Raw genomic sequence first — 14,490 nt, forward strand, 5'->3', positions numbered from 1 at the left:
TGCCTCCCACCATTTAGACATATCTTTTGCTTTACTTATCTCCTCACACCTCTCTTGTGTCCACTTTTCTTTGCTTTCTTTTATTGTTCTTCTGTAGCTTATTCTGCTCTCCATTAGTTTTTTCTTTGTCTCTAAGCACTCCCGATTCCTTATGAATTCTCTTAGTCTCTTCCAGACTTCTTTCCTCTTTTTTCTACATTCGTCGTTGAACCATCTCTTTTTCTGCGCTCCAACTCCGTCTCTTTTAATTTTTACCAACATCCCGGTTTTTTCTGCAGCTCTGTTTATTATCTCCTTTATATCGGTCCACCCAATCTCGTCTCTTGTTCTCAACATCTCCATAAGTGTTTCCTGTGTCGCTTCCCAGTATTCTGCTTTCTTCTCCTTCATCCAGACTAGCTTCGTGTCTCTTAAGTCTATTGTATCTGCGTCCTCTTGGCTGGTCTGCTCCTCTGCATTTTTTTTTCTTTCTGTTTCAGTGCCATATCTCACCATAAGCGGGAGGTGATCCGATTCAATTCTTTCTATTATCTTTAGCTCTATTTCATCATCGTCGCCTCTGTCCACGGTTATCACTAAGTCCAGCACCGATCCTTGGCATTCTTCATCCCCTCCCACGAACGTTACTTCACCCTCTTCATCTCCTTTCGCTCTTCCGTTCTACACACACAGCCCGAGTTCCTCACACATCTTCAGCAACTTGCTGCCCTCTCTGTTTAACGTCTTGTCTTTTGATCTTCTGTTTCTTCTTTTGTAACCCTCCATCTCTTCTGTATTGTTTTCTTCCCCAATTTTCGCATTTAAATCCCCTATTATCGTTACCTTTTCGTATCTATTAGTCTCTTCTTCCAGTGTCCTCCTTAGTGCCGTCTCTAATATTTTTATTCCGACATTATTGTATACCGTTATCACACATTCCCCACTTGCTACCTCGTTCCCCAAGATTAACCCGTACTCCCATTCTTTTACACTCCAATATTCTTTTATTTCTTTTTTTATTCTCACCAACTGTCCTCCCTTCGCTCTGCTTCTTTGTTTTTCCTTTATTGCCTCTTTTGTCCACCAGCTGAATTTTTCACTTAAGCTCCGTTTTGCCATTTGTATCTTCTCTTTTGTCACCCATGTTTCTACTAATATTACGATTTCATTTTTCTCCATTAACTCCTTCGCATTTTCCAGCTCATTCATTCCAGCAATATTCCAGAATAAAAGTTTTCTTACTTCTTTGTTGTCTTTTTCCACCTGTTCAAGTGCATCTTCTCGACCTTCCTCCTTCTCTTCTCTTTCCTCCTCCACTTCTTCCCACTCTCAGCTTTTCATGTCTCCAATCAGGTCATCCCACGCCCACCACGTTCCATTAAATCTCATCCTCAGTCCTTCTGCTTCCGCTTCCTTCCCATTACATTGTTCCCATTTTACTATTTTTCTATCTAATCCACCTCTCTACTTCCAGCTCTCTTTTTGTCTTCTCATCTCTTAGCCAGATTCCTGATCCCTTCAAGAGCTTCTTACGGGTTACCAGCTCCGTCTTTTCCTTCAGACTCTTGCAGGCTATAATCAGTCGCTTACCCCTTAGGTCTATTACTTTTCCGACTTTCGTCCCCAGCCTCTTTTCTATCTCACCAACTACTTCTTCTTTACTCTTGTAGTGGTCCTCTTCATAGTCAACGTAAATGTTGTCCTTGATCCTCCATCTCTCCCCGGGAAAAAATGTTTTTATAAAATTTTATAAAATAATATAAAATTTTACACAATTTTATAAAATTTTGTAAGATTTTATAAGATTTTACAGCAAAATTTTATAAAAATTCATACAATTTTATAATATTTTATACAATTTTATAAAATCTTATAAAATTTTATAAAGTAAGATCTGAGTAAGGAACGTAATAAATAAATGTAATTTTATAAAATTGTATGACATTTTATAAAATTGTATAAAATATAACAAAATTTTATAAAGTTTTACACAATTGTATCAAATTATATAAAATTTTATACAATTTTATAAGACTGTACAGCGAAATTTCATAGAATTTCATATAATTTTATATAATTTTATCAAATTTCATAGAATTTTATAAAATTTCATAAAATTTTATATGGTAAGATCTTAAAAGGGAAGTCATAATTAGATAAAATTTTATATAATTGTACGAAATTTTATAAGATTTTATGAAATTGTATAAACTTTTATACAATTTCATAAAATTATATAAATTTTTATACAATCTTATAAAATTTTATAAAGTAAGATCTTAGTGAGGGAAGTAATAATTAAATGAAATTTGATATAATTGTATGAAATTTTATAAAGTTTTATCCGATTTCATTAAATTATATAAAATTTTATACAATCTTATACAATTTTATATAATTTTATGAAGTAAGTCCTTAGAAGAGAAGTAATATGTAGATGAAATTTTATAAAATTTTATAAAGTTGTATACGATTTCATAAAATTATATGCGATCTTATAAAATCTTATACAAATTTATACAATTTTATACAATTTTATAGGGTAAGATCTCAAAAGGGGAGTAATAATTAGATAAAATTTTATATAATTGTATGAAATTTTATAAAATTTTATAATATTTCATAAAACTTTAGAGAACTTGATGCCACTATTGCATCTAGTGTAGGGTAGCATTTTGTAAAATTTGATAAAATTTCACACAATTTTATAAAGTTTATTACAAATTATTATAAAAATTGTTAGAAATTCGACGTAAATAGATAAAATTTTCAATGGCCATAAAAAAAAATTTAATTTTTGTGGGCAAAATATGGTGATAAACAAATATGAAAATTATATTATAAAAAATATAATTGACTACCTAAATATATGCAGGGTACCCCCAGAAAAATGTAGAAAAAAAAAAATTCCGAATATTAAATAAGTTTGATTTTATTAAAATTTTTTGTAAGTTATTTCCATTAAGAAAAATTATATTTCACACAATTATTGGATGCAAAGGAAGATAAAAAAGTTTTTAATAGTTTTTATCATAATACAAAAGTCTTTAACATTTTTCGACCGGCACTCGATTCTTGAAAAAGTTTAACGAAAAAAATTCAAAATAATGCTCAATTATATTTACAAAAGTAATTTTGGGATGGTTATAATAGATTTAAAAAAAAAAATTTTTTTTATAATATTTTAGAAGTACCTCGTTTTGCCTACCCCCGCCACCTCTTTCTCTTACATATTTATATATATTACATAATGTGATAATTTTGAATTTAATGTTTTTAAACTTTTATTTTGTCAACTAGCAATTCAAATTAAATCGTCGTTACTCAAGAAAAAGTTCAAAGGTTTCGTCATTAATTCACAAATAAAAATCATGAAAAATCAATAAATTTAATTAATTTTAAAATTTTATGTCCATTAAACAGTCGATAGTTGAATCATTCAAATCTTTTTTTTATATATAATTATAAATTAATACTATGAAATATGGCTGATAAGAATTCATGAGTAATCATAAATACAGCCACGAATGTTACTAAGCTACAAGTGACCAATAGACGAGCGGAGCAGACTACGATTCTTCAATAACAAAAGTTAAGCAGCATCGAGGTTGGCCATTAATTGGATGGGTGACCCGTCCCGGAAAAAAAAAAATCATTTTATAAAACTTTATAAAATTTTATAAAATTTTACAAAATTTTATAAAACTTTATACTGAAAATGGCCTGGTAAAATTTTATGAAATTTTACAAAGTTTTATAAAATTTTATAAATTTTTATAAAACTTCATAAAATTTTATAAAACTTTATAAAATTTGATAAAATTTTACCAGGCCATTTTCAGTATAAAATTTTATAAAATTTTATAAAATGTTAGTACTAAAATTTTGTAAAATTTTATAAAATTGTACAAAATTTTATAAAAACATTTTTTCCCGGGTCGCTTCTCTTAAGAAACCTTCAATCTCGTTGTCACCTATTTTTCTGATGTTTCGTTTTACTCTGTCAGTCTCGTTACTCCCATTTGTAACTTGTGCTTCGTTTGGTGTTGTCATTTCCGTCTTTTTTTTTGCTGTGTAATAGCCTGATCTCTTGTCCCTTTGCTACTTTCTCTCCAATTTTTTTTAAACATCTCAACTGCCTTTTCTCCTGTCGATGTTCCTTTCCCTTTTCCACCGGGTACGCTCACTCTTTCTCTGTCCACCACTTTGACCAGTTTTGTTTTCATCTCCTGTAAAGCTTCTGTCAGTTCAGCTCTTAGTTGGTCCACTTGTTCTTTCGTTTTTGTCTCCAGTTCCCGTATTTTTCTTAGACTCACTTGACAACATTTGCAGTCACATTTTCTATCTGTCATTTCTGTCACTTTTTCGTCCCCACCCCCCCCCCCCCCTTTTTGACCCACCTGCTTAATCGTGTTATCCAGGTCCACTTCTTCCTCCTCGGAGCTTGATTCGTCTGATGGTATCATCTGTATTTTTCCATCACTCTCTAGCCCGCTTGCAATGTCTGCTCCCTTTGCTTTCTCCTCTGGACATCCATTAACTCCGATCTTTCGTTTTGGGGTACTCTGGCTTCTCGTCTTTATGAGGAATTTTTCCAAGTTCAGATTTTTTAAGTTATCTTTTGTTATCTTATTTTTTTTGCTTTTATCCTGCAATTTATTTTTGCTACCCCTTGGCCTTCCTCGCTTTTTTTTTGTTGTTGTTGCTTCCTCTTTCTTGTTGTCACCCTCTTCTTCTGAGACTTCTTCGTCACTGACGCCTTCACTCTCCGTTTCCCACTCGTCCGATTTTTCAATCACTTCTCTGACGATATTTGTCTCCTCTTCCTTCCCTTCCGTACCACCACCACCTGTCAGTCTCTCTCCTCTTCCCACTTTTATTGGCGTCATTGCGCTTCTAACCTCCACTCCTTTGTTATTGCACACGATTTTCTGCTAATTTTTATGCACCCACACTTTCTCTTATCTTCTTTCTAAACTTCACTCACTCCTCTTCACTATCTGCTTATCGCTTTTGAATTTTGCTTTTTGTTTTTCACTTATTTTTGCTTTTATTTTCTTAGCCTGTCACTCCACGACTTGTCTCGTTGGGTATCGAGCGCCCTCTTTACTTTTTTCTATAATTTATCATTTTTAAAAAAATCCAAAAATTTTTAAGCGTCTGCTAACTTCAGTATCATAAAGAAACGTTAAATGTCCATAATTTGAGGTTATTGAAATGTTTTACCTCTCGCAAAGCCGCACTGTTAAAAATTTTTGTGAAATTCCAATAGTTTTACAAAGTAATGGTATGGTAAAAATACAAACCAATGTATGCCAATACAAAATTACAACACAATTTGAGTGATCTTGCATGATGTATTAGGAAAACTACTAATATAAGTTGTGATTTTACCATCTCTGTGTATAAATCGTACTCGAGTTGTAATTTTACAAAAGAGTACATTGATTTTGAATAACAAGCGATAAAAGTTTACAAAGAATTTTTGTGATTCAATTTGCAATAATTCTTAGGAAAATTATAAATAAAAATTGTAATTTATATTGCAGTGAAATCATTCAAATTTTACAAACCTTAATTATTTTTTTACAAATTCTATTGTAGAATTACAGAGTGTATTGCAATTTCGCTATGAATTTTTACTTATTACATATGAGCTGTAGTTTTACAAAACAGTACGTTGATTTTAAATAGAAATCGTTCAAAATTTACCAAAAATGCTTGTGATTCAATTCACTAAAATCCTTAGTAAAATTAAAAAAAAGTATTGTAATTGATATAACAATGAAGTCATTGGAATTTTACAAGCCTCAATTTTTTTCTTACCAATTCTATTGTAGAATTACAGAGTGTATTGCAATTTCGCGATGAATTTTTACTTATTACATATGAGCTGTAGTTTTACAAAACAGTACGTTGATTTTAAATAGAAATCGTTCAAAATTTACCAAAAATGCTTGTGATTCAATTCACTAAAATCCTTAGTAAAATTAAAAAAAAGTATTGTAATTGATATTACAATGAAGTCATTGGAATTTTACAAGCCTCAATTTTTTTCTTACCAATTCTATTGTAGAATTGCAGAGCGTATTGTAATTTTACCATACATTTTTATTTATTATACCCGATTTGTAATTTTACAAAACAATACGTTGATTTTAAATGACAATCGTTTAAAGTTTACACAAGATGTTTGTAAGTCTATTTGCTACAATTTCTAGTAAAATTAAAAAAAATGTATTTTAATTAATATTACAATGAAGTCATTAAAATTTCACAAACTTTAATTTTTTTTTTCACGAATTTGATCATAGAATTGCAAAGTGTATTATAATTTTACCATCAGTTTTTATGTATTATAGATGAATTGTAATTTCACAAAGCAGTACGTTGATTTTAAATAAAAAGCGATAAAAGTTTACAAAATATGTTAATAATTCAATTTGCTATAATTTTTAGTAAAATAATAAAAAAATATTTTAAATAAAATTATACAGAAATCACTGAAATTTTACAACCCTAAATTTTATTTATCACGAATTTAATTGAAGAATTACAGAGTGGAATCGTAGTTTTACAAAACAGCATGTTGACTTTAGAGAAAACGCGTTCAAAGCTTACAACTGATGTATGCACTGATAGAAAATTTATATTGACTCAAGAAATATTTTCTTTAGCCAATAATTTATTTTTGTAGATAGCCAATTATCTTGCTTCAAGAAATTTTTGTCTTGATTTAGATTATTTTGGCTCTAAAGATTTTATATCTTCGATGTCCTGAGTTATTGACTGTCAAAGTCAAAATGGACTTTTTCGCTTTGATCAATGATGAATTCGCGCCAAATCGTCGTAGGGACTTTTTAAGGGCGGCAAATTAAATTAACCAAACGAGGTTCAAGGATAGATTATTAAAAACAATTTATTGAAGCTCATAGACCTTTTTTAAGACGAGCAAAAATTTGGAAATTTTTTTTTTGCAGTGGTTTTTTTTTACTACTCTTTTTTTATTACGATAAAAATTTTTCGAGACCAAGATACTCGAGTTTTTTCAAATATATAATATATATTCAGCAATAGTAATTTTTTTTTTTACAATTAGTTCCATTGAATCCTATTTAAATGTTTTTCTTTTGACATATTACATTTTCAAATAAAAAATCTTAGAAAATGTTAAAAAACACTCCTAAAAAGTTAAAAAAATCTTACGTATACATAATAGAATACAATGTTAACACTATAGTGTACAATTAAATTCAGCAGTCACTGTCGGTTGTGTAGCCTAGTCGTTTAAGCGTCGGTCTTTCGTGCGTAGGGTCCCGAGTTCGAATCCCACTAATGCGTGTGTGTTTATTCATAAGTTTAGCGTTTTTTCTCTGAATTGAAAATTTCTAATTCGATTAGGAATTCAATATCGCATATCTAATACTCTCAGCATCGTCAAAATGATTGGACAAGAAATTAAAAAAAAAAACCTTTTTTTTCAATGTTTGTAAAATTACAATACTATATTGTAAAATTACTTCAAAGAAAGCCATTATGTATGTTGTAAAACTCAAGTGAGATATTGTAACTTTTCAAAACCGACTGATTGAAAATTGTTTGTAAAATTACTAAACTGTTTTATAATATCACTAATCTAACAGAGCTTCATATGATTTGTAAAATTACAAAACTTACGGTGTAAAATAATTGACTAACTCTCAAAAATGTTTTGTATTATTACTCTAACTACTTTATAATATTCCAAGGCAAATACAGTGGAAAATGTTTTGTAAAATTACGATAGAAATTTTTAACAGTAGGTATTGCAATTTTACAACACGTATGATTTCTTGAAAGTATCGTATTAAAACAGTTTCACATTGTGATTTTACAAATAATTTCCAATTGAATTGTTTTCGAAAATTACAACATTCGTTGTGTAAAATTTACAAACCTTTTATTATTATCTGTTTAGTAAGATTAGTACTTTTTTATTGCAATTTTCCAAAATAAAAATTGTAAAAAATGTGTTGTAAAATTACAACACTGGTTTTATTAAATCACAAAACTGCATTGGCAATTGACTTCTAACACATTTCTTGTAAAATTACCATAGAAATTTTTAACAGTGCGGGTAAAATTATTCATTGTCGACGAATGAAGAATATCCTGTAACAAAATTAGGAGAATTGAATTTATTAGAAAAAATCAATTTTCATTATTTTATAATCATTTACCCTATGACCATAATACTACTACATTGTTTATAAAAATAAACTTCATGTCCAGATAAATAATTTTCAAACGAACGATGTACCCACAGAATATTCAGTTTAATAAAACTTGAATAGTAATAATTATACTTACACCACCAAATTATTATATTCCATAATCTATGTAAGTTTGTAATGAAGAAAGCACAGTTTTTATTTTAAATTTCTTATTTACAATAGTCCGAAAAACGTCATGAAAACTAACCTCTATTTCTGCACTACACTGTGGATAAAGATGAACTGATTTATAAATATATATAGTTGAACCACAAATAATACAGACAAAGTAGATGTCATCATTTGTATATATATACACTCACACAAGCATCACATCATGGTACTGTGACAACACTTGTCTTTCATACGTAAACGCTTCAGATGGCATATACTATACCATTTCAGAAAATTTACAATCCAACTATCGTAATTTTTGTGGCTTGTATTGTAAAAACATAGAGGCAGCACTGTAAATTAAAAGGAAGAATAAAAGAATAAACAGTATAATTAAATCTTATTTTTTATTCTTTTACTCTTTACGATAGTAATATTGTAATATTTCTTATTGAATTGATTATAACAAACTCTTAATGAAATTACGATAGTGAATAGTTAAAAATCTTTTAAAACTGTAAATTTTCGTATCATATATTTGAACGTTACAGATAATAAAAGTATAGTCCAGGATTACGATAGTAATATTGGAATTTTTCGTCGAATTTTTTTTCCGTGTATTTAAATATATTTTGTATATACTTTTAACTTTATTTGTTCATGTGATTTTAGAATTTATTAAAATTATTTTCTATTTTTTTCGCATTTATTTGAAAACAAATTGAAAGCAGGAGATTGGGGATAAATCGTGAGAATGATAAGCAACAGATTTAAGAAAAATGATGAGCATGAGACAGAGACTACTCCGGCAAACATCGAATAGTTAATAAATTCAAACTAATAATCATAATCTATGCTTCAATATGAACAATAATAAATAAAATCGTGAGATTAATTTTAACGGTATAATAAACAGTAGAAATTTATAGTTTCAATCACTAATGTACTTTGGACATCTTGAAAATGCACTTTTATGATGTATACTACATTAAACGGAATATAGTATAGTGCCAGATAGCTCAACTGGTAGAGCACTCGGCGCGATACCGACATGGTCTGGGTTCGATTCCCGTCTCCGTCGCGAAATCAAAAACGATTACGTTATAATTTATAATTTAAAATATAATTTTCTTGCTTTAAAAATTTATATTTGAAAATCTTTCTAAGCTACAAGTTTTTGCTCAGTCGTGAATATTTTCTAACTCAAAATTTTTAATTAATCTAAAAGTTATATTAAGCTTAATTCTCATAAAATTGACTGATACTTTAGTTATTTGACATAGAATTGATATTATTATTTATTTATTATACTCTGTTATTCATGTTTTTCTTAATGTGGGATCGTTTGTCATCGGTTAGTTTTGTTCCATTGTTAAATAACAGTATTTTTTGTAATTGATAATTGTGATAATTTTGAGTTCAATGTATTGATAGTTATAATGACTTTAATGTATTTCGTAATGACTATATAACTTCAATTGATTTAGATAATGAATGTTGCTATTAAGTTGTTCATTACTCAAATATAGATCCAAGTTTGTCAAAAATATAGTGATCATATTTTGATAATAATGTTTGAGTTTTTGATATTTATTTTTTTATTGTTCTGGTCGTCGAGTTTCATATTTGTTTCTTTCCGTGTTGTAACTAATTGTTGTAATTGTTTCATATTTTGGGAATGTATTGTCGGGGATAATAAGGCAAGAACCATCTAAATCGATTCGTTCATCAAAAAAATATGAGAGGTTTACATCCACACACACACACACACAGACATTGCTCTCAAAATGTCATAATAGCATCCTTGTACCTTCAAACGTTGACATATGATGAAAACTCGATTTTTGAAAATCGGGGTGAAACCAATAACTTCCCGAATTTTTTGAAAATCGTCGATTTTCTCAGCGGGAAGTTAAAAAAAGTTTTATACGGATAACTTTTAATACACTTTATAATTAATCTTAAAATCTAATCGGCTTCAAATAAAACACTCCGAATAAAACATTAATCATCACAATCGGACTATTTGTTGAAGAGACATCGTGGTCAGAAAAATTTCTGAAAAATGCTTTTTTTCTAATAAATTGCAGATATAATTGAATCCAAATGCTTTATCAGAATTGAATTCCGAAAACAGAGACGAAAGCCCATCAAACATCAGAATCGATCAATTAGTTCAAAAGATATCTAACTTTCCATCATAATCACTTTTATCGATTTCCTTCCCAATACATCGCCCGGATTAGAAAATACGAATCGTAAGAATTAAAACTGTTTTAATCGTTTTGAATCCTCACGAAGCAGCAACTGATGATTACAGAGGATTAAAAACGATTAAATTTTTAATCGTTTTTAATCTTCATGCGGGACCAGAAATTGCTGTATATTATTTTACGATTAAAGACGATTCATGTGGATTAAAAATTTTTAATCCTCATGAATCATTTTCAATCGTAAAGTAATATTGCAATTTCTGGTTCCGAATGAAGATTAATAATGATTTATGAGGATTTGAAATTTTTAATCCTCATTCATTGCTTTTAATTGTAAAATAATTGATCATTATTTGAGGATAAGAATTAAATGTGAAACACTATGAGAATTATGACGATTAAAAACGATTATTGAGGATTAAATTTTCAACCGTTTTTAATTCTCACGTATCGTATTTTCTAATCAGGGCGATTATGTTGATCCTCAATTAAAACAAAAATATTGGATAATCTAAAAGTGCACACTTTTATTTTATAATATTAATTTATTCATGTTATTATGATTTTTTATTTAACTTATGAATTATCGATTCGGATTTTTTATTTCTTATTTTCAGCTTAATATTTTTTCATTTACATTTTTTTTTTAAATATCCCGCCTTCTTGTCGTAGATGCTCTTTTTTTTCTACCGTATACTGGTACGCTAATGCTGCTGCCAGTAGATGATGGAAAAAAAAATATTAAAAATAGTCGCTAAATTTTTTATGAATAATCAGTTTTACTTTTTTATATAATTACAATTAAACTAAAAAGATTTATGTAGTGATTTTCATAAGGGTCCTGTGATAAAAAATACAAAGAAAATGTTGGAAAATCCAAAAGTGCACACCTCAATCGCTCATTTTATTTTTAATTATTACTTTTATTATATAATATTAATGTATTTTTGATTTCTCAGAAACGAATTATACGATTAACTTCAAAATCTAATCAGCTCTAGAATACAATAAAACACGTCGATTGCCACCTCAGCCATCTCAGTCGGATAATTCGTTCGAGAATTATCGCGGGAGAAAGAAATGGTAAAAAACGGGTTTTTGCGAATATCTTTGAAACAACTGAACTAAAAAATTCCAAAATCTTATCAGCTCTAGAACTTAATAGAATACGTCAATTGCCACCTCAATAATCAAAATCGGTTAATTCGTTCATGAGATATCGTGGGAGAAAGAAATTCTAAAAAACGGTTTTTTCGAAAACAATGGTATACAAAAGTATTTTCGAGCTCGAAGAGCTTGGAAATGTATGTACAACAATGTTTTCTAGCTCCTTTAGCTCGAGGAGCTCGAAAACAGCGGGAAGTTTTGGGGCTGGCCCGCAGGGTCAACCGATAGACAGATTTTTTTTCTTATTATCAACTTTTATTCAACTTACGAATTATCAATTTGATTTTTTTATTCCTTATTTTCAGTTTCATATTTTTTTACCGATATTTTTTTTAAATATCCCGCCTTTTGTGTTAGATTTCGCTTTTTTTTTTCAAACCTATCGATACGCTAGTGCTGTCACTAGTAGTTGGTAGAGAGAAACAACGAAAATAATAACAACAACAGTTTCACGTCTTTAATTAATTACAATTAAACTAAAAGGATTCAGATGGTAATTTTCATAAGGGTTCTTGTGATAAAAAATACAAAGGCAATAAAAAAAAAGTTAGGTCGATTAATGGTGTCTATCGAGGGTTATCGTGTTTACGAAGTTTCATGCGTAACAATTGACAGCACTGGTTTCTTCAGTTAAAATAATTTATTTGAAACAAATAAAGTAATGAATCGACTTAATGTTGGGTTCAAATCGTTCCTTAATAAATTTTCTATATGCTAGTATACAATTTTACCTATCTTGGTGTAATAATAATAGTGTAGAAAGATTTTTATATGAGTAAAATAGTCGAATAAAAAAAACCGTCCATAGCGCACACCTGCGCTTTCGCGCTTGAGGTGTGCAATAATAAAAAAATTTGGAAAATCCAAAAGTGCACGCGTCGAACGCTCATGTTATGTTTTTTTTTTAAAAGTTAAATTTCGAATAAAATTGAATATCCCGCTCTTTTCCCATAGAAATTTCCATGGTAAATATACGGTAATAAAAGTAAAAAAAAAAATAAGGAGAACATTCCTAATGAAAAATGGCGGCAGTGTGTGCTTGTTTACATGTGAGATTGCCGGTTTTAACCGTAATGATTTATTTTTAAAAAAACGAGAAGGCCTACAGTAGTGATTTTCGAAAGGAACCTTCTTTGCTTATTTCTGAAAATTTTGAAAAAAAATTAAGTAGTTTCGTCAAGTCGTTCTCGAGATATCCGTACCACGCAGTTTTTTTGAACCACAGACTAACGGACGTCCACGATAAATTTTTTTTAATGAACTTTTTTTTATATTAATACATATTAGACAAATTAAAAAAAAAGTTTCAGGATTATTTATTAGTGTTTCAGCTTTATATTGATGTGCTTTTCATAATGTGTAAGAGTAATAGAAAAAAAATATATGCACTTTAATGAGTGGAAATCGTGTGACCTTGACAGGTCGGTTATAAAGCACAACCTCTCCGCTTCGCTTCCGAGGCGTGCAATAATAAATATTAAAATAATAAAAAAAAAAAAAAGTAATTGGAAAATTTTTTTTTTTGAATGAACCGCCTTTCGCGTAGATGTCACCACTCACTTTTACGACTGTCACGCCAATTTTATTATCAGTACTAGTTAGATAGTAGATATAGATGAAAAGAAAGAAGAGAAACAGATAGAAGTAGTCAGCTGTTAGAAAGAGAAGCTAGAAATTTCATGTATAAAAATAAATAAATTTGATGTCGAATTATCAGTTTCGATATTCATTGATTCTAATTAAACGGGAAGGATTCAGTCCGTGATTTTCAAAAGGGTTCTTGGAATAAAAAATACATAGCATATAAAAAAAAATCCATTCATAAAGCACCCTCAGCGCTTTCGCGCTTGAGGTGTGCAATAGACCGATTAATTATTTTCTTCGAGAGTTATCGTGCTTACGAAGATTCATACGAAACAATTGACAGCACTAGTTTCTTGGATTAAAATAATTAATTTAAAATCAATGAATTAACAAATCGACTCAACGTTGGGTTTAAATTATTCCTTAATAAATTATCTGCATGCGAGTACACAATTTAATAGTTTTTTTATGCTATGAAAAGGGTGTAGAAATGGTTTTGTATGAGTGAAATTGTCAACGAGAAAGAACCATCAGTAAAGCACCTTCAGCACTTTCGCGCTTGAGGTGTGTAAAAACAATTTCAAAACGCTTATTTATAAATTTCGAAGAGCTTGAAAACATCGATGTACCTAACAATATAATCAAGGTTGAAGAGCTCTTCAATATTGACAATACTGCTTTTGAGCTCAAAGAGCACACACACGCACACACACACACACACACACTCTCTCTCACGCACACACACCAGTGATGGGGTTGAACCCATGATTGATCGGAGTAGTTCAAAAATAGTCAGAGCTTGAAAATCTAGGATTGAACAACTTTAATCTATTCTGTACACCAGCATCTATCTTATGCGATTAAATGAATGATTATTTATTAATAAATTTAACCATAAAAATTATCAAATACTTTTTCTGAGCAAAGAAATTATTATCTTTTGGATGATACATAGATGATTATAATCGAAATCGAATAAGAAATTGAAAGGTTTTGATTTAAAACGTTACTAATAGAATAGAATTTGCCAACAAAATTATACTATTAATATTTTGGTAATAGAAATATAAATATTTCATACGACAAAGAAATTATTAGATATCAAATAATACGTGTTTTATTTTATAAATATCGACTATAAAAATGAATAATTCATTAGAACCTAACATGTCTTACATAAA

Source organism: Microplitis mediator, chromosome 11 (assembly GCF_029852145.1).
Source record: "Microplitis mediator isolate UGA2020A chromosome 11, iyMicMedi2.1, whole genome shotgun sequence".
Classification (NCBI taxonomy): domain Eukaryota; kingdom Metazoa; phylum Arthropoda; class Insecta; order Hymenoptera; family Braconidae; genus Microplitis; species Microplitis mediator.